This window comes from Bufo gargarizans, chromosome 11, assembly GCF_014858855.1.
Source record: "Bufo gargarizans isolate SCDJY-AF-19 chromosome 11, ASM1485885v1, whole genome shotgun sequence".
In the NCBI taxonomy this organism is placed as follows: domain Eukaryota; kingdom Metazoa; phylum Chordata; class Amphibia; order Anura; family Bufonidae; genus Bufo; species Bufo gargarizans.
The window spans coordinates 90,274,164-90,295,170 of NC_058090.1; positions in this window are offsets into that span (position 1 = coordinate 90,274,164).

Consider the following 21,007-nt stretch of genomic DNA (forward strand, 5'->3'; position numbering starts at 1 on the left):
GTTCACCCCCAGACAAGTCATCCCCAGGAGGCGTGGGAGGAGAGGGAGGCACGGGTGGGACAGCAAACGTAGGCGCCAATCTGTTAGAAGACCTCCGCAGGCTCTCCTTAAAGGAAGGTCTCTCCCTGAGTCTGGTGTCAATCAAAATCAGGAAAGAAATAAGAGACTCGAGCTCCACTGGTAGGTCCTTAGCTGCAACCTCATCCTTCAAGGCATCCGAGAGACCATGAGAGAAAGCAGCGACCAGAGCCTCATTATTCCAGCCCACCTCTGCTGCCAGGGTACGAAACTCAATGGCGTATTCAGCTACGGATCGTGAACCCTGTCTGATGGACATAAGGAGCTTCGCAGCAGAGGCAGCACGAGCCGCCACATCGAATACCTTCCGAAGAGAAGCAACAAAACCGGAAAACTCGGCAACCACCGGATTGTTGTTCTCCCATAAAGGGCTGGCCCAGGCCAAGGCCTTGTCCAAGAGCAGCGAGATCAAGAAGCCCACCTTTGATCTCTCAGTAGGAAAGGCATGTGGCAGCAACTCGAAATAAATGCCCACCTGGTTAAGGAAACCTCGGCACTGAGTTGGCTCTCCCCCAAAGCGCTGTGGAAGGGGGGCAGAACCGGTCATACCCCGAGACACCGCAGGCGCAGCAACAGGTGTCGGGGTAGACTCTGGCGCAACAACCGGAGCGGCAGTAGGAGCGGGCCCAGGAGCGACAACCGACCCATCGGCAACGGAAGCGAAATGAGCCGTGCGTTCAAGCAGGGTTTGCAACGCCACAGCGAACCGACCCAACAGGTGATCCTGCTGATCAAGTCTGGCAACCAGCGTAGGTAGCGAGGATGGCCCTGTACCGTCAAAATTCATGGCTTGGTCCTAATGTCATGGAACCATGAACCAGACGTACAACAAGAGATAGTGGAAATAAGAAGGCTTTATTGAAAATCAAGCTGTAAGCAAAAGTCCAAACGGATGGCTAAACCGAAGCAGGGTCTTGCGTAGACAGAGGTCAGGAACCAGAAGGGTAGTCAGACGAAGCCTGGATCAGGAACCAGCAGGGTAGTCAGACGAAGCCAGGATCAGGAACCAACGGGGTAGTCAGAGGAAGCCAGGATCAGGAACCAACGGGGTAGTCAGACGAGGCCAGGATCAGGAACCAGAAGCAGCAGCAGTCTTAGAAGCATGTGAACACAGGAGGACCAAGCAAGGAACTGAAGCCACAGACCTCCTATATATATGAGCTAGGCATCCAGCTCCTCCCAGTGGGAAGGAGAAGCCGCAGGGTGGGAGGCTACAAGAAACCCAGAAACCAAACATGTCAAACGAAGGAGAACAGTAAGAAGGTAAGACCATGACACTCTGACAGATCTCCTCAGAACACCCACAGGGCATGACACAGGGACTTTATTGTGGAACTTCCTGCATCCCGAGGTTACACGGTTATCCTCATGGTTGTCGATCGCTTCTCCAAGATGTGCCACTGTGTTCCGTTTAAGAAGCTGCCTACCGCTCAGGAGCTGGCCTCGGTGTTTGCCAGGGAGGTCTTCCGTTTACAAGGGTTGCCTAAAGAGATGGTCTCAGACCACGGGAGCCAGTTTGTCTCTAGGTTCTGGCGTGCCTTTTGTTCTCAGTTGGGTGTTCACCTCTCCTTCTCCTCAGCCTACCATCCGCAGTCTAATGGTGTTGCTGAGCATTCCAACCAAGCCCTGGATCAATTTCTCCACTGCTATATATCTGACCATCATGACAATTGGGTTGATCTGCTGCCATGGGTGGAGTTTGCCAGGAACTCTGCCATCAACTCATACTTGTTTCTGTTTATGGAGAATTTTGGTTTCCAGCCCTCTGTGTTGCCTGAGTTATTCTTGCCACAGGATATTCCGGCTGTGGAGGATCATCTTCGTACTCTCCGTTCCTCTTGGGTGTGGATTTAAAAGTAGTTACGGGTTTCTGCTCAGCGTCAGAAGCTCCAGTCTGACCGGAGGCGTTTGCCTGCTCCTTCGTACCGAGTTGGGGAGAGGGTGTGGTTATCAACTCATAATCTCAACCTCAAGGTGCCTGCTCCGAAACTGGCCCCCCGTTTTGTTGGACCTTTTCGCATCCTCTGTAAGGTGAACCCGGTTGCCTATGCCCTTGACCTTCCTCCTGGCATACGTATCTCCGTCTTCCACATGTCACTTTTAAAGCCACTGGTTTGCAATCGCTATACCGCCTCACTTCCTCGCACTCGTCCCATTCCTGTGGACAATCATGAGGAATATGAGATTAGCAGCATCCTGGATTCTCGTCTGCTCCGAGGTAGAGTCCAATTCTTGGTTCACTGGAGAGGTTATGGTCCTGAGGAGCGCTCCTGTGTTTCTTCCGCTGATGTTCGGGCGCCCGCCCTTCTCCATGCTTTCCATGCTCGCTTTCAGCAGAAACCATTTTTTGCTCCGCAGAGGAGGGGCCATTGAGGGGAGGGTACTGCCAAGGTCTTCCCTTGTCCTCATGGTGGCGCCATTTTGGACATGTGCAGATTGTAGTCTCTTATAACCTCTGAGTGCATCATCACTTGCCTGCTGCCTGGGCGTCGCACAGTGATGATGTGGCAACACCTGATTATATCAGTCTGCTCAGGCTTCAGGTTCATTGCCTCCTGCGTTTGTTCTACAAGGTGTATCTCTGGCAGTCTGAGCTCCTTCTGTGTTCCTGTGTTTGATCCGGCCTGGCAGACGTTTTCTCTGGCTCTCGACCCCGCATCAGCAGACGAACCCGCTTTGGATCTGACCCCGGCTTGGACGACTACCCACTTTGGACCTGATTCCGGCTTGGACGACTACCTGCATTGGACATGACCGGGTTCTTCCTAACTTCGCTGTCCCTGATGAATGTTTATTTATGTTCCTTTAAATAAATGACTTTATTTTACCTGCGTTTGCATGTGGTCTGGTTTCCTGGCTCCCATGACACTGCAGCCGGGAAATAGCTGATTTTGAATGCGATTTGTCACAAATAAATTTGGATTGAATTGAATATTTTGGGAAAATTCGATGGACCGTCCGAATCGATTTTTTTTTTTATTCACTCATCTGTAATCACTACTAGGGGTTACTGCTTGTCATATGCAACGGCTCCCCAGATCATCACTCCAGAATTTGGGCCACTGCATCATTCCATTGAAAAGGCAGGATTAAAGCACTCATCATGAGGCCTTCACACTCTAACCTGACCGTTATTGGATCTCAAACAGAACCTGGATTAATCACTACAGATGGTTTCCAGATTTGGTTCCATTCCACAGCAGTCCAGATTTCTTTTACATCATTGCAAACATAGGTGACGATTGTCAATGGAATGACAAGTAATGGGTGCCGTGGCTGCTAAGCAACTGAAAATGTACTGGGCTGAGACAGGGATGTCTAATAAAGGGGCCACCTGTTTTTGGATGGTGGACAATGAAACTGTGGGAGCTTATGCTTGTTGGCAAATCAAACAATCCCTTCTACTGATGGTCTGTCTAAGCCATCCAGAGCCTGTTCATCATATATGTGTGCCTCATGTATCTTCTGCTCCCAACCCCACCTGACAGCTTATTCAGAACAGATTAGGTGGCAGGACATTCATTAAAATGACCTTCCGGCTTCTCTCAGTCCAATGGTGTGCCTCCTCTCAAAGTCTAAGTGGGCAAAATGTCTTTGATTCAAAGAGATATGTCTAGCAGAGGTCACCAAAAGGTACACTACCCAAAAGTAGCTCCAGAGAGACCCTTTTTATAGGGCAACATAAGAAACACTTTTACACTCTTCTGAGGCAAGATCCAGTGTTTAATAAGAGCACACCTGAAATATTTTACATCTGAGAGATAACTGCTGAGTTTTGTAGCATTTCTGAGTGCGCTATTTTATATTTTTTTATGTATGTAAATTAAACAATGAAGGCATGCTACAATAAAAATTAGGATTCCTTATTATATTATAGGATGTGCTAAAAAATACTTTATAAAAAATAGTTCATAAGGCAGCCAGCAGACTCCACAATCTTGATCATAAGGATAACTTGAAGGTTTTCATACACAACCAACAAATAACAGAAAAACAGTGACGGAGATGAAAGAAAGGGAAAAAATAAAGAAAACAAAAATGAAAACAAAAACTGGTCAGAAATTCAAGAGTAAAGAACATCTATATAGACTTCTATAAGAAACAAAGAGTTCATGCTTTCTGTATTTCCTAGTGAAGAACCAAACCGGTTGAATTCGCAAAGACCGCAAATCTGATGGAAGGTTCTTTTTCTGTCTGAATTTGCAGCTCATTATTCTTCCCTAAAAGAACAATTAAGAAGTGAATAATGATAACGAGACACACCAATAGCACACATACAGTATTACAATAGTATTGTCTATAGTTCTCTGGTCATCTAGTAACATCACAAGAGATTTGTGAGTTTTTCAACAGACTCAGAATTTCCTTATTTTTAGTTTTTGGTCAAATCTGTAGGACAGTATTCTCTGACAGATGGTGGAGCAGTGCTACCTGTGAGTCAAGACTCTATCCATCGAAGAAGCCATGAGAGCATATCTACCAGCATAGCAGGCAGAGGTTATGGGGCCCAGCAGTTAAAAAAGTCCCACCTCAACTCATACGTGAAGAGCTTTTCATGAATTTACCTGCTGTTGAACTGGAACAGCATTCCAAATGTTGTGATGGGTCCTCATGGTTTCTTGTTATGCCAAACATGAACCTGTTGAGTGAAATTAGTGGTCAGGACAGCAGAACTATAATCACCAAATTGATGTCAGTTGAAAGGGGTAGAGCTACCTAGCCTTCGAGCAACTGGAGGAGGCCAAGTCAGAATTTTACTGTTATACTACTTTTAATGACATTTCTTCCTCTTCCGTTGATTGATGAGGGTATTATTGACATCCTTGTTCCTTATACTATATATAAAATTATTCAACATTGGAGTTACTGTCACATAAAGAATGGGCAGCACCTTGTCTGTTGTATTAGGGACATTAGTATGTTGTTGTGGATGTAGATACTTGAACAAACCAGTTACATAGTAGAGGGTGACAACAGTGAGGTGAGAGGCGCATGTGGAGAAGGCCTTCTGCCTCCCTTGTGATGAAGTAATCTTCAGAATCTTGGAGATAATATGGAGATATGATCTCAGAGTAAATAAGAAGGAACACATAGCAATAATTCCTGCTGCAATAGAGATAACTCATTAAGAAAGGTATCTCCACAAGACACAAGCAGTGTGACGGACTGAACCATCACTGGGGCAGCTGGAGAGGCCTGGGGGCTAGCCTCCTTCCTACGGACTATGGAGACCCCCTCAGACCTTTTGAGGTTACAAGGAACTATGAACCCTGATTTATGTGTGGAGTTGCCCATTATTTCCTATTGCCCATTAAAGGTGCAGGGTGTGATTTCAGCAACACAAGTCAGTTTCTGTTTTACTCTCAACATATAGAGCCTCGTCACATCTGTGTGGCGCACCCCAATAAGGAAATACTTCTGTCTTTGGCCAAAGTGTTCCTTAAAATCACAGGAACAATGGAGGAGGACAAGCAGATGTCAGTGATAGAGAGGTTGGTCAGGAAAAAGTACATAGGGCTTTGCAGTTGGATTCATCCTGACAATGATGATCAGCAGAAAGTTCCCTGATATAGTCATAAAATACATTATCAAAAATATTAAAAAAAACATAACTTTTAGATGAGGGGAAGAAGACAACCCAAGTAATGAACCTATGTGATGTAGTTTGGTTTAATAGGCCCATCACATTCAGGTGGTTCTTGATATATAATGAAAAAATTATTAACCAAAATATAGTTTCCAAATTAATTATAATATTGTAGGAACTATGGAAAACAACAAAAATGCTCCATACTCCATCCAAATCTGGCATATCACCAAAGCTTTGATGGACTTCCTTCAGTCTAGAATTGAAACAGAGGATACTAAGCTAATGAGATTACATAGAAGAGCATTGCAGTAGATCTCTACATATCCTAAAGGTCATCTCGTTAACCTATTGCTGAGTTCCTTCTGCAGTAGTACTGAGAAGAACTCTTGAGTAGTGATGTTCTGATAAAAGACATTTAGGGTTTACCTATAATTTGAATCATGAACTATATAAATATGAGTTAACACATAAGCTTAACCAGATGCATTAATTAAACTAGTTGTGTTAAGCCAACACCTTCAATTGCTTTTCAATGGCTTTTGTTACAGGGTATCACGATGAGTTAAGATATTTGAGTTGAGTATGAGGGTCAACGCAACTATATCTGTATATACTGTATTATATAGATAGATGTGTGTGTGAAATGTTGATAAACCAAATGAATGAACACAGTCAAAATTCAGGGTAGCCATGCCTATCTAAGCAATACCATAGTAGGTAAGAGATGGAAGACCTTCTATATCACGGTTTTGATTGAGGTCTCTCAAAATGATCTTATATTGCCTTCTTTGGATGTTGTGACCACAGTCAATTGGATGTATTTCCTCCCGCTCATGCCTAGTATTGTTTGATGGGATAACAGATACATCCCATGGACAAGAGTGGTATTCTTTTGGAAAAAATCAGACCCTTTTTTCGATACTGATATCCTCCCTTTATTGATTCTGGCTAGTGCCACACTGTACGGTGTAGTACTTGAGCCAAGATCAAGTAAGGCCTCTTTTACACCACCAGCGTTGTTGGATTCATATGCAAACGGATAGCATTTGTTTCCGGATCCGGATCCATCTGACAAATGCATTGCAATACCGGATCAGTCTCTCCGGTGTCATCCGGAAAAATTGATCCGGTATTTATCTTTTTCACAGATTTAAAGGTCTGCGCATGAGACCGGGAAACCGGATCCGTTTTTCCCGAACACTTGGTACCGGATCCGGCATTTCAAGTGTTCGAGAGTTTTGTCCGGAGAAAATACAGCAGCATGCTGCAGTATTTTCTCCAGCCAAATACCGTAAAAGGGAGTGAACTGAAGACATCCTGATGCATCCTGAACAGATTGCTTTCCATTTAAAATGCATTGGGACAAAACTAGAGCGTTTTTTTCTGGTATTGAGTCCCTATGACGGAACTCAATACCGGAAAACTTTAACGCTAGTGTGAAAGTACCCTACAGTTATGAGTCCTAATATGTTTCACATTTTAAACATAATTATATGAAAATGACCAGATGGTAGGACATTAGTCAAATGCAATGTCCTCTGGTGTTACTCTACCTATTCTGGTTTTCTTTCAGAGTAGATACAAGCAACAACTGAAAATGTTTTATATAAGTACTCACACTCACATAAACAAGAGTTTAAAAAAAATCTTATCTTTACTCTTTTTACTGTATATCAGAGAAGTATTATATCACATAGCTGTGAAGATTTCCCAAATTTTGGAATGTGGATACCAGGAATTGAAACTATGTCCAGATTCCTTCAAAAAATTTGTATATGTTAAACTTTACCGTCATTAGTACAAGTAATTTATAAGATAAAAATATCTAATCTCATATAGACAAAATAGAAAATGATTTGTGAATCCAACATATTACATTATTAGAAAATGAACAAAAAAATAAAATCACATCTTATTACTATAATAGTACATTTATAAGTAAAAATAAGAACCAGAATTAATTAAATTTGTTAAACTTTTTGATAGATGTAAAACTGCAAAAACAAACACTTTGCAGAATGATCGTTCACTTTGAATAGATAAATAGGAGAGATACATCCTGGGAACTGTAATAAACTATACATTGGTATTTCAATCAACAGCAAGCCTGGCAGCATGAAAACAACTGTTCTGCACAGTTCTACAACTACTTTTAAACTGCGGTGACATCATCTGGTGAAGATGCTGACACCTTTAGGTACATTTCGGTTATTTTATATACTTGGTCATGCTCTACTACCCTTATGTTGGCACCGCACATCCTCCTCCCTATTTGACACTAAAGCTATGTTAGCTATTCTTAAGGAATGCCTGTTTCTGGACCTACATGTCCTGCTGCACCTTCAACTTTGTGCCTTAAAGAGGACCTTTCATCGGTCCAAACATTGTGAACAAAGTATCATGATCTGTACAGCGGCACCCAGGGATCTCACTGCACTTACTATTATCCCTGGGTGCCGCTCCGTTCTCCCGTTATGTCCTCCGGTATGTTCGGGGACTTGGTTATAGTAGGCGGAGACATAGGGGACTTGGTTATAGTAGGAGGAGACTGCCCTTGTTCTCCTGGGCGTCTTCTTCTCCCAGGCTGTAGCGCTGACCAATCGCAGAGCAGAGCTCACAGCCTGGGAGGTTTTATTCTCCCAGGCTGTGAGCTCTGCGCTGCGATTGGCCTGTGCTACAACCTAGGAGAAGGAGACGCCCAGCAGAACAAGGGCAGTCTCCTCCTACTATAACCAAGTGACCGAACATACCGGAGGACATAGCGGGAGAACGGAGCGGCGCCCAGGGATAATAGTAAGTGCAGTGGGCACCGCCGTACATATCATGATACTTTTAGTTCACAATGTTTGGATGGATGAAAGGTCCTCCTTTATTGACATCAGACTTGTAATAACATAGTAAACTTGTAACCAGAAAGTGGTTCACGTAAAACTATTCATCATCATCTCACTCAATGCTTACATCATCCTATTGTATCTGTTATTTTAATTACCGTATATCATTGTTTCTTCTGTGCATTAGAAGTTTTGGTTTAGAAATTTCTTTGTAGTATAAATTAATCTTATGGGATACATTGAGGCAAAGGATTTCCCAACGGACTGTTCAGAGATGGCAAACATCATGTGAACTGGCCGTGTATCAGGAGGTGAACGTCTTATTAGATTAAACTTTGATTAAGTCACGGAAAAAAAAGTCAATGCACAGTACAAAGCAATGAATACAATATATAAAATATCATTATTATTATTAGTTTTTTATTCATATTTAAAAAAAAATCAGCATGTATTAGAATATGCAGAAAAGCAAATAATGGTTTGTATTAATTCCAATGTTAAAGAGATTTGAATTTTTTTAAAGCTTCAGACTGGTGTAACATAAAATAAGTCATACTTACTTTACTGCGTCTCCATTGATCGTGTTCCGATGTTTCATGGTCTATATTGGTCTCCACTTCCTGGTCCCTCTCAGTACAGAAAATGACCTCTCAGTCAATGACTGCCCAATGTGGGTGGTCACCAATGCAGCCGGTGGTTTCCCGCGTATCAAGAGAAACAAGGAAGGAGAGACTAGAGATGAGAGATTGTAAAATTCTGAAATTTAATGCAAATTATAATTTTTTTAATTAAGATTATAACAAACCCAGATATTGGGTTAATTAAGGAGTGAGAGAGACTTTTTCAGGTAATTAGGGCATTATTGATTAGGTCAAAAAAAATTTTTTATCAAATAGGCCAGCCAATTTTCCCTCACTGTGACTCATTAGTGTTACAAGGTCTCAGGTGAGCAGGTGTGTTAAATTTGAGGATATCGCTCTCGCGCTCTCTCATACAGGTCACAGGATGTTCAACATGGCTCCTCATGAACTCTATGAGGATCTGAAATCTGTTGCTCTACATAAAGATGGCCAAGGCTATAAGAAGATGGCCAACACCCTAACACTGAGCTGCAGCACGGTGGCCAAGACCATACAGCGGTTTAACAAGACAGGTTCCACTCAGAACAGGCCTCGCCATGGTCAACCAAAGAAGTTGAGTGCACGTGCTCCTCTATCCAGAGGTTGTATGAGTGCTGGCAGCATTGTTGCAGAGGTTAAAGGGGTGGAGGGGCAGACTAAACGTCGTACACTGCATCAAATAGGTCTGCATGGCTGTAGTCCCAGAAGGAGCCTCTTCTAAAGATGATGCACAAGAAAGCTGCAAACAGTTTGCTGAAGACAAGCAAACTAAGGACATGGATTACTGGAACCATGTCCTGTGGTCTGATGAGACCAAGATAAACTTATTTGGTTCAGACGGTGTCAAGGGTGTGTGGTTGAATCCACAGGATTTACTTTATGCTGTTGAAGATAAAACAGGGTGCACCATAGGGTAATACCGTTTGTAGACAGGTAAAATAAATGGTTCCAGTGCAAGGCTCACCTTTGATGGTTGTGCTACCTGTAGGAACAACTCTAGTGAAAACTTGTCAAGCTGTGTACTGGAGTCACGATTTGATGGTGGATCTGCAGCCGCGAAGGGATGACTTCTTGTCGGAGATACCGGAGGTCTCCAAGAAGTGGTAGGATACAGAAGTAAGTAGATAAGAAATCCCAGGGCGCAAGAATCCAGTCCATATGGTGATAGTGAAAAGATACTTTTAGGGCCGTTTCACACGAGCGGATGCCGTGCGTGGCATCCGCTCCGTGAAAGAGTGCCAAGACCCGCTGCAGACTGCAGAGGCACGGAGCAGTAACATGACTGTTAATGCTCCGTGCCTCTCTGTGATCTCTTTACTACGGAATCACAGTTGTCACTGTGATTTCGTAGTAAAGAGATCACAGAGAGGCACGGAGCATTAACAGTCATGTTAATGCTCCGTGCCTCTGCAGTCCGCATCGGGTCTTGGCACTCTTTCACGGAGCGGATGCCACGCACGGCATCCGCTCGTGTGAAACGGCCCTTATTGAAGTGGTGGCAACCAGGTGAGGAGTACAAAGACAAGTGTGTTCTGCCTACAGTCATGCATGGTGGTGGGAGTGTTATGGTTTGGGGCTGCATGAGTGCTGCAGGCTGTGGGGTGCTACAGTTCATTGAGGGAACCATGAATTCCAACATGGACTGTGTCCATGGAGGAGGCAGATAAATGCCTGCTGTGGAAGTCAGCCCCATGATATGGTGGGAGGTGGTCAAAATCCTCTAACCATGTTACTTGGGTGCTGCCTCTCCACTGCCAGAAAAAACATTGACCCAGTGGGCCGTAAAAGACATGTACTGTCTCTGCCGTAACAGCTGCTCCAGGTGTCCACCGTATAGTGCAGCTTGATGCTTAGCGAGAATCACAAGGAGTGGCCCGCATCTACTACAATGGTACCACAGCAACTGCACTGCCAGCAACGTGGCCAGGTGCAGGTTCAGCTTGTAGACAAGCTAATTGTTGGTAGAGAAAACTTTTTTCATGGCTAAATGTTCTGTTATAGATGTCTCACAATGGAGTCGAGGACATGGAGTCATTTTAGCAGGAGAAGAAGAAGGTGATGATGACGACAAAGATATTGTACTGCTTGGGGATGTGGGTTGGCTGCCAGAAAGAGGACCAGGAAAAGAAGGACAGATTTGTTCTCATTGGGACTGCTGGCCAGTTGTATTTTCCCAAAGGATCTGGTGATGCCACCTCATGTACTGCAATGGACCTGTGGTACCTATAATTGTGTTTGAACGGCCACAGCTTATTAAAATCCTGCATATCTTGCACATTGCTGTGATTTTATGTGCCCGCCTTGTGGAGAAAAAGCGCCATATGGGAGTTGCTCACACAAAGCTACAGGCAACCAAGCTGGGCTTATTGCTGGCACATTTTGGGCCTAACCCACCCACATCATCGACACCACCATATCTCAAAGCAGATGTGGCTTTGGCTCTTCTTTCGGAGGTACGTGGCCTCTGCTCTTTATTGCTGCCACCACCCCTTCTCCATTGATGTTGCCTCCTCCTCAGCACCCTGATCTGGCTCCCAGCTCCTGTACAGCACACAATCGTCATCGGAGTCCTTACCCTCCCTGCCACTTTTTTCAGACTATGAGATATCATGGTGGGCTCCTAGGCCCCTCTTCCTGTCCCTGCCCCCAACACCAATGCCGTGGCTACAGGTGACACTATTACCACCACCAACACAGATATGCATGGGGACACTAGCCTCCTCCCCAACCTCTTTCTCAGGGCAGTCCAAACGCTGACTGCTCTCACACCAGTTGTCAACAGGGAGACTCTCTTGACAATCTGCCTTATCGCGTGGTGGGGTTTTCTTGCCATATTTTAGGAAAAACGAAGGTACTCCTCTAGGAAGTGGCAGTGAAGACTGAGAGGACTCCACTGACTGCTTCTATGGGGCTGCAAGGAGGAGGAGCAGGAGGAACCCTGGCTCCACAGCACTGTTTTGGACTCTGAAGTCACCTTCACATCATCCTGCTGTGACTCAGAGGAGAAGTGAGCCATCCAAACCACAAGCCCTCTTTCTCCTCAACTATAATGTTGCGCCTTTCTGAAGCCAGCAGGGAGAACTGAGACCTACTACTACTTCTGGACGGATAGTTGGTGCTACCACTACCCACATTCTGGCTCTGTCGTTTGGAACTCTTACATAGCCTGGACATTTTTGGGCCTCTCAGATGTTATGCACTACCCTGTAAACACGTATATACTGTATGTTGCCAGTTTGAATATATTTAACAACCTCCCTGAAAAAAACCTCCCTGAAAAAATAAAAAATAAAAAATTGTAAAAATGCGTGAAATTGGATTTAGACCTACATTTGTTACCACTCCAAGATACTTTTCTGTGCTACCCTGTCGATTGGAGTAGTAATCACAAATATATGCTGCTAGTTTGAATATAATCAGTCCCAAAAAAAAAATATATAATTTGATTGAAGCGTGTTTGTGAAAACAGAAATAAAGATAAACTGATTTAGGTCTAAATTTGTTACTCCTCACAGATACTGTTGTGTGCTGACTTGTGTATTGGTTTAATGAAAATTGAACGAGTCCCCCCAAAAAATTTAATTTCAACCCCGTGGAAATAGAATTCACAGACATGGACGATTGAGGCCTTGCACTCAATTTCTCGTTATCACTCACAGATAGAATGCTTCCCTACCCTGTCTCTTGTAGTAATCATATATATATGGTGGTTTAATTAAATTTAAAGGGGTCATCTGACCCCTGAAGTGCCTCCCCTCCTGCCCAGGCCCCTCACACACAATGTACTTACCTCGCTCCCTGGCACCCGTGTTGCTCCTGGTCCCCGCACAGCCACCACTGCTTATCCCCGTGCGCGGATGAAAACATTCAGTGTCCGAGGTGGGGGGCGGGGTGTCAGCCAATGGCAGGCGGTGATAGGGACGGGTCTCCCTAGCGTCACCCGTGTCACTTGCCAAAAAGTTCCAGTTTTGTTTCATTTGTCCAAAGGAAATTCTCTCAGAAGATTTGTGGCGTATCAGTATGCATTATTGCAAATTCCAGTCTCACCTTTTTATTATTTTCTTTAAACACTGGTTTTCTGCTTGGCCGTCTTCCATTAAGACTACTTTGGCGAGGACAGGGATGGATGGTGTGATCTGACACTGATGGACCTTTATCTTTGAGTTCTAATTTCTTTGGAAATTGTTATGGGCTCTTTGGTTACCATTCATGTTATTCATCTCTTCAATTTGTTATCAATTTTCCTCTTGCAACCATGTCCAGGGAGGTTGGCTACAGTCCCATAGACCTTAAACTTCTGAATAATATGTGCAACCGCAGTAACAGGAACATCAAGCTGTTTTGAGATGGTCTTATACCTGTTACCTCCTGGGACAATGCTCTCCTTAGCCCATGTTCAGTGTGGTCCCCACCATGATACCAAACAGCACAGTGACTACTTTTCACCCTATAAATAGGCAGACTGACTGATCACAAGTTTAAAGACGTCTATGATGATAAGTACAGGACACCTTAGCTTAAAATATCCCTACAATCAAATTATTTTCAATGTTTTCAAGGAGTACCATCATTTTAGTCCAGGCCAGTTTCATTAGATCGTTTTTTAAGATTATTCTGTTGAACTACAATTCAAAAGCAATGTCCGATTTTCATTAGTTGATTTTCAGTCAATTTCATATTTATTATTACATTGGTCAGTTTGAAGTTATTTCAGTTATGTTTATACCCTTTAGGAATCCTATTACGTGTTGCTATATGCTGGTAACATATTTTCCAGTAGCTATTCTCTAACATGACATGCTATAACATAAGCTTCCCATACATAAATGCTGCAATATATGATTTCACCACTAGAGGGGGAAGTCCTGTTAAAGTAAATTCATAGATCATGGATCACTTAGGGGCACATTTATTAAGACTGATGTTTTAGACGCTAGTATTAATAAAGCCTCATAGCTGGCGGTGGCTCCGCCGGAGTTATGAAGAGGTGCCAGCCTCTTCATAGCTTTGGCATATCCAGGGCCGCTTCTAAATGTAAGACAGTTTCCAAGCGGTCTTACATTCAGACCTTTTTCTACGCCTGAGACAGGTGTAAAAAATGGCAAATGAGACCCAAATTGCGGCGCAGCTAGTCGTTGCACCGCAATCTGCGCCTGAAATACACCTGATATAGGCATATTTCAGCTTAATAAATGACCCCCTTAGTCTCAAACCTAAAAAAATCATTATTACACATTACGGATTACTGTTACATCTACAGTACAGACCAAAAGTTTGGAGACACCTTCTCATTCAAAGAGTTTTCTTTATTTTCATGACTATGAAAATTGTAGATTCACACTGAAGGCATCAAAACTATGAATTAACACATGTGGAATTATATACATAACAAAAAAGTGTGAAACAACTGAAAATATGTCATATTCTAGGTTCTTCAAAGTAGCCACCTTTTGCTTTGATTACTGCTTTGCACACTCTTGGCATTCTCTTGTTGAGCTTCAAGAGGTAGTCACCTGAAATGGTCTTCCAACAGTCTTGAAGGAGTTTCCAGAGATGCTTAGCACTTGTTGGCCCTTTTGCCTTCACTCTGCGGTCCAGCTCACCCCAAACCATCTCGATTGGGTTCAGGTCCGGTGACTGTGGAGGCCAGGTCATCTGGCACAGCACCCCATCACTCTCCTTCATGGTCAAATAGCCCTTACACAGCCTGGAGGTGTGTTTGGGGTCATTGTCCTGTTGAAAAATAAATGATGGTCCAACTAAACGCAAACCGGATGGAATAGCATGCCGCTGCAAGATGCTGTGGTAGCCATGCTGGTTCAGTATGCCTTCAATTTTGAATAAATCCCCAACAGTGTCACCAGCAAAGCACCCCCACACCATCACACCTCCTCCTCCATGCTTCACGGTGGGAACCAGGCATGTAGAGTCCATCCATTCACCTTTTCTGTGTCGCACAAAGACACGGTGGTTGGAACCAAAGATCTCAAATTTGGACTCATCAGACCAAAGCACAGATTTCCACTGGTCTAATGTCCATTCCTTGTGTTCTTTAGCCCAAACAAGTCTCTTCTGCTTGTTGCCTGTCCTTAGCAGTGGTTTCCTAGCAGATATTCTACCATGAAGGCCTGATTCACACAGACTCCCTTTAACAGTTGTTCTAGAGATGTGTCTGCTGCTAGAACTCTGTGTGGCATTGACCTGGTCTCTAATCTGAGCTGCTGTTAACCTGCGATTTCTGAGGCTGGTGACTCGGATGAACTTATCCTCCGCAGCAGAGGTGACTCTTGGTCTTCCTTTCCTGGGGCGGTCCGCATGTGAGCCAGTTTCTTTGTAGCGCTTGATGGTTTTTGTGACTGCACTTGGGGACACTTTCAAAGTTTTCCCAATTTTTCGGACTGACTGACCTTCATTTCTTAAAGTAATGATGGCCACTCATTTTTCTTTACTTAGCTGCTTTTTTCTTGCCATAATACGAATTCTAACAGTCTATTCAGTAGGACTATCAGCTGTGTATCCACCTGACTTCTCCACAACGCAACTGATGGTCCCAACCCCATTTATAAGGCAAGAAATCCCACTTATTAAACCTGACAGGGCACACCTGTGAAGTGAAAACCATTTCAGGTGACTACCTCTTGAAGCTCATCAAGAGAATGCCAAGAGTGTGCAAAGCAGTAATCAAAGCAAAAGGTGGCTACTTTGAAGAACCTAGAATATGACATATTTTCAGTTGTTTCACACTTTTTGTTATGTATATAATTCCACATGTGTTAATTCATAGTTTTGATGCCTTCAGTGTGAATCTACAATTTTCATAGTCATGAAAATAAAGAAAGCTCTTTGAATGAGAAGGTGTGTCCAAACTTTTGGTCTCTACTGTACATACGGCATGGTATATATATATATATATATATATATATATGTGCTGTACTATATATTTTATTCATTTATTAGGATTTATATTTTTTATATCCAATTTTTATCCTCTTTCAACCAGAACATAGAATAGAATAAATCAATGTAACTACCATGCTTTACACCACCCGCTGCCCGGTCACTGTTCTTAAAAAGCATTAGTATGAGACTTATCCACCCGCAAGCATTTTAAAATGCGGTCAATTCAACCACTTCAGCACCGCCATGTTTCAAAGCTCTTTAGAATATAATCACGTTCTAAAAGAAATAAGGTCCACAAAAAAAATGGGTCCGTAAGGAATTGACTGCCCCACGCCCACCCCCCGCCCCTTGCTCCACCTTTGCTTGGTCTCACGCGCCCTTTTTGAGTTTAAATAACCGCTACATGTGAACGCTGTTTTATGTTGTATATTGTCCTGATGAAGGGGTCTCTCCGCCCCTGAAACGCGTCGACTGTAAATAAAAAGTATTGTGTTATCAATACTCCCCTGCTTCTGACTCCTGCTGACAGCGCCATCCTAAAGGTTCCGTTTCTTTCTTTCTCTGCAACGATACCTCTCCCCGACGAATGCTTTCACAGCACGGGCTGGAACCTAGGCAGCAGCGCAGGCGCCCCGCGCGCTGATCGGGAAAATCGGCACAAGCTTTATATAGGTGTTGTGACTCTTCACAACATCGTCTGGTAAGAGTTTCTACTTCTCTTTTATACGATTTACTATACAACGCCACACATTATCTCCAAAGTGTGTAGTGAGCACTTTGACCCATCGGGCGTTTCACAGAATTAGGCTACATGCACACGAACGTTGTTTGTTTTAGTTTCCGTTACGTTTTTTTGGTGGATAGGATGCGGACCCATTCATTTCATGTCCGCATCAGTATGTCCATTCCATAGCCCTGCAAAAAAAATAGAACATGTCCTATTCTTGTCAGTTTTAGGGTACTTTCACACTTGCAGCAGAGGATCCGGCAATCCGGACGCAAACGGATGCATTTGCGAGACAGATCCGGATGCGGATCAGTCTAACAAATGAATTGCAATACCGGATCCGTCTCTTCGGTGTCATTCGGAAAATCGGATCTGGCATACATTTTTTTTGCATTTTTAAGAGGTCTGACCGGAAAGCCGGATCCGTTTTGCCGGAACACTTAATGCCGGATACGGCACTAATACACTTAGAATGCATTAGGATAAAACTGATCAGTTATTTTCCAGTATTGAGCCCTGAGGATGGAACTCAATACCGGAAAACTTTAACGCAAGTGTGAAAGTAGCCTAATGCATTTTTACAATGGATCCGCAAAAAAAAAAAAAAACGGATGGCATGCGGAGGTCATTATTTTTTTTTTTGTTTTTTTTTGTTGATCCACAATTTGCGGAGCGCAAAACACATACAGTCGTGTGCATGAGGCCTTAGTAAAAGATGGGCTGTGAAAATTAAAAATTAAAAAAATTTTCCATAAAAAGTTGCTTTACACCCACATTTTTCACTTTCACAAGGGGTAACAGGACAAAATGCACCCAACATTTTGTTACCCATTTCCCTCCGAATACGCCAACACCCCATATGTGCTCAAAAACTGATGTATGGGCGCACGGCAGGGCTCTAGAGTCAAACAGCTAAATATGAATTTTGCTGACAGGCCGGAATTGGCAGACATGAATTTTAGCTGTCATGTCGCATTAAATAAATTCCTGAGGTCCCCAGAAATGGAAAGCCCCAAGAAGTGACCCCATTTTTGAAAGAGCGCCCCCGTACGGACATTTTAAGTGGTGGAAAGGGTACTTTTTACCAAACAGGTGTCTCACAGAAGGCAGAGTTACTTGAGAGAAGCATTTCAAAGCACACATTTGTAAAAATTAAAAATTACTAGCAGACCCCAATTTTTCACTTTCACAAGGGGTTAAAGGAGAAAATGCACCCCAGTATATGTTCCCCATTTTCTCCCCTTTTTGCAAACACCCCATATGTGCTTGTAGCCTGATGTATTGGCGCACAGCAGGCAAACGGCAAAATATGAATTTTGCTGACAGGCCTGAATTGGCAGAAATGGCGTTTAGGTGCCATGTCACATTAAATAAATTCCTGAGGTCCCCAAAAATAAAAAACCCCAAGAAGTGACCCAGTTTCCGAAAGAGCACCCCTGTACGGACATTTTAAGCGGTGGAAAGGGTACTTTTCAGCAAACAGGTGCCTCACAGAAGACAGAAATACTAGAGAAAGCATTTCAAAGCACATATTTGTGAGAGAAAAAAAATTACTAGCAGCCCCCAAATTTTTTTTCACAAGGGGTTAAAGGAGAAAATGCACCCCAGGTTGTGTTCTCCAGTTTCTCCCCATTCAGGAAACACCCCATATGTGCTCGTAGCCTACTGTATGGGCGCACAGCAGGCCTCTACAGGCAAAGTGCAAAAACTAATTTTTGCAGGCCTGAATAAACAAACATGGATTTTAGCTGCCATGTTGCATTAAATAAATTCCTCAGGTCCCCAGAAATAAAAAAAACCCAAGAAGTGACACCATTTTGGAAACAGCACCCCTGTATGAACATTTTAAGTGGTGGAAAGGGTACTTTTCAGCAAACAGGTGCCTCACAGAAGACAGAAACACTTGTGACAGCATTTCAAAGCACACATTTGTAAAAACAAAAAATTACTTTCACAAGGGGTTAAAGGAGAAAATGCACCCCCGTATATGTTCCCCATTTTGCAAACACCCCATATGTGCTCGTAACCTGCTGTATGGGCGTCCAGCAGGCCTCTAGAGGCAAAGTGCAAAATATGGTTTTTGCAGACATGGATTTTCGCTGCCATTTTGCATTTAAAAAAATCCTTAGGTCCCCAGAAATGAAAAACCCCAAGAGGTGACCCCATTTCAGAAAGAGCACCCCCGTACGGACATTTTAAGTGGTGGAAAGGGTACTTTTGACCAAACAGGTGTCTCACAGAAAAGGATATGTAGTGGTTGTTGGAAAGTGGATATTCAAGCGAGGTGGACTAAATCAGATCTAAAGTGGAAATATTACAGGGAGCATAAAAATTAATACTCCATGGATGAGTGGTAGATTCTAAAACATTCCTGCATGCATAGGTCAGGTTTTTCAGGGCAGTGGTAAATGGTGTATTTCCTTATCCCCCTTTTGGAACACACCCTGCATCTTTTTTGGGTCCTTCCCTTCCTTGCTGTCTGGGGGACTTGACCTGGAAAATGTTGCCCTGGCACAACTCGGGCACCATGACTTCCAGAAGTACTGGGACCCTCCCCGGCCTGGGTTTGAAAAATTAGGGCCTTGATAACCACCTCTTGGAACTGGAGGAAAGTTCCTCTGTGGCCCGAAGATTGAAATAAGATGTATGCCTTGCACATTGCCATCTGTACAATGTGTACGGCCAGCTTATTGTACCACACTTTTGTTTTTCCTGTGGCACTGTAGGGCTTCAGAACTTGATCTACAAGATCCACCCCTCCCATGTGCCTGTTGTAGTCCAGGATGCAAACTGGTTTGGGGACAGTGGTTGTTGTACCTCGTACAGGGGCAGGGGAGCTCGCGTTGGTGTGAACGGTGGTCAGTAAAAGGACATCCCTCTTGTACTTGTACTTAACCTCCAGCATATTCTCATGGAGGAGAGCCCTACTTTCACCCATTCTCAGTGGTTGCCCTACCAGGGATCTAGGGAGGCCTTTCTGATTTTTGCGCACCGTGCCGCAAGCCACAGTACCCCTGGCAGTTAGGGACCTGAATATGGGTAGGCTGGTATAATAGTATCCACATAGAGGTGGTAACCCTTATCCAGCAGTGGGTGCAGCAAGTCCCACACGATCTTCTCACTATCTCCTAGGATGGGGGGGCATTCTGGGGGGTTCTATGCGGGAATCTTTCCCTTCGTAAAGGCGGATCTTGTGGGTGTTCCCGGAGATACTCTCACAGAGTTTGTAAATTTGTATGCCATACCTCGCCCGTTTGCTAGGCAGGTACTAGCGGAATCTAACCCTCCCTTTGAACAGTAACAGGGACTCATCTACACTGACATTTTTATCAGGGGTGTACACCTCAGCAAACTTGGTGCTGAAGTGGTCAAGGACGGGCCTAACCTTGAACAGTCGGTCAAATGTCGGGTCATTTTGGGGTGGGCACTGTGTATTCTCGTTGTAGTGTAGGAATTTTCAGATCGATTCAAATCGCTTCCGGATCATGGTCTGATAGAAAATGTCCGAACTCCAATATTGCCTAACATTAGTTTTTTTTATTACGCCCATATGCAGCACGAGTCCCCAAAACGTCATCATCTCTGCTGCATCTACTGGGGTCCAACCTAGGGGTCTAGCGTATGGCGAGGTAGGGTTCTGAGCAATGAAGTGTTGGGCGTACAAATTGGCTCGGGCCACCATTACATTTACAAAATCTTCAGAGAAGATTTAGATAAAATCTTGTTCTGTGAAGCCCAGTGCGGGCTTCACAGAACAAGATTTTTTCTAAATCTTCTCTGAAGATTTTGTAAATTTAATGGTGGTCCATGTGGGGTCACTCTAGGGGGGCTGCCTCCGCTGCTACCCTGGGGCGCCTTCTAGAGGGTCCCTCGTCAGCGGATGATGATCATGATGATGAGGGGGTAGAGGAGTAGAAGAAAGTGGCATCCTCTTCTCCCTCACTGGCCGACTCGGTATCAGAGGCAATGATGGCGTATGCCTCTTCACCTGAGTAGACTCGTTGGGGCGGACGGGCCATTTTTATTTTATTGGGGTGTTTTGTGTGAAACGTGTAAACCTTTATTTAGTGTGGGGTGTGTATGTAGTGTTTTCACCCGTGAAGGGGCTTGTAGAAAATTTTAAATTACATTTAGAAGAAAAGTTGTAATAAAAAATAAAAAAGTTTCCGGCAAAAAAAATAAGTCTTCTGCACAGAAAAGTGCTCAGTGGTTGCAACATGCACGTACGCTGATGGTGCGTTGGTGCAAAAATCTAAAC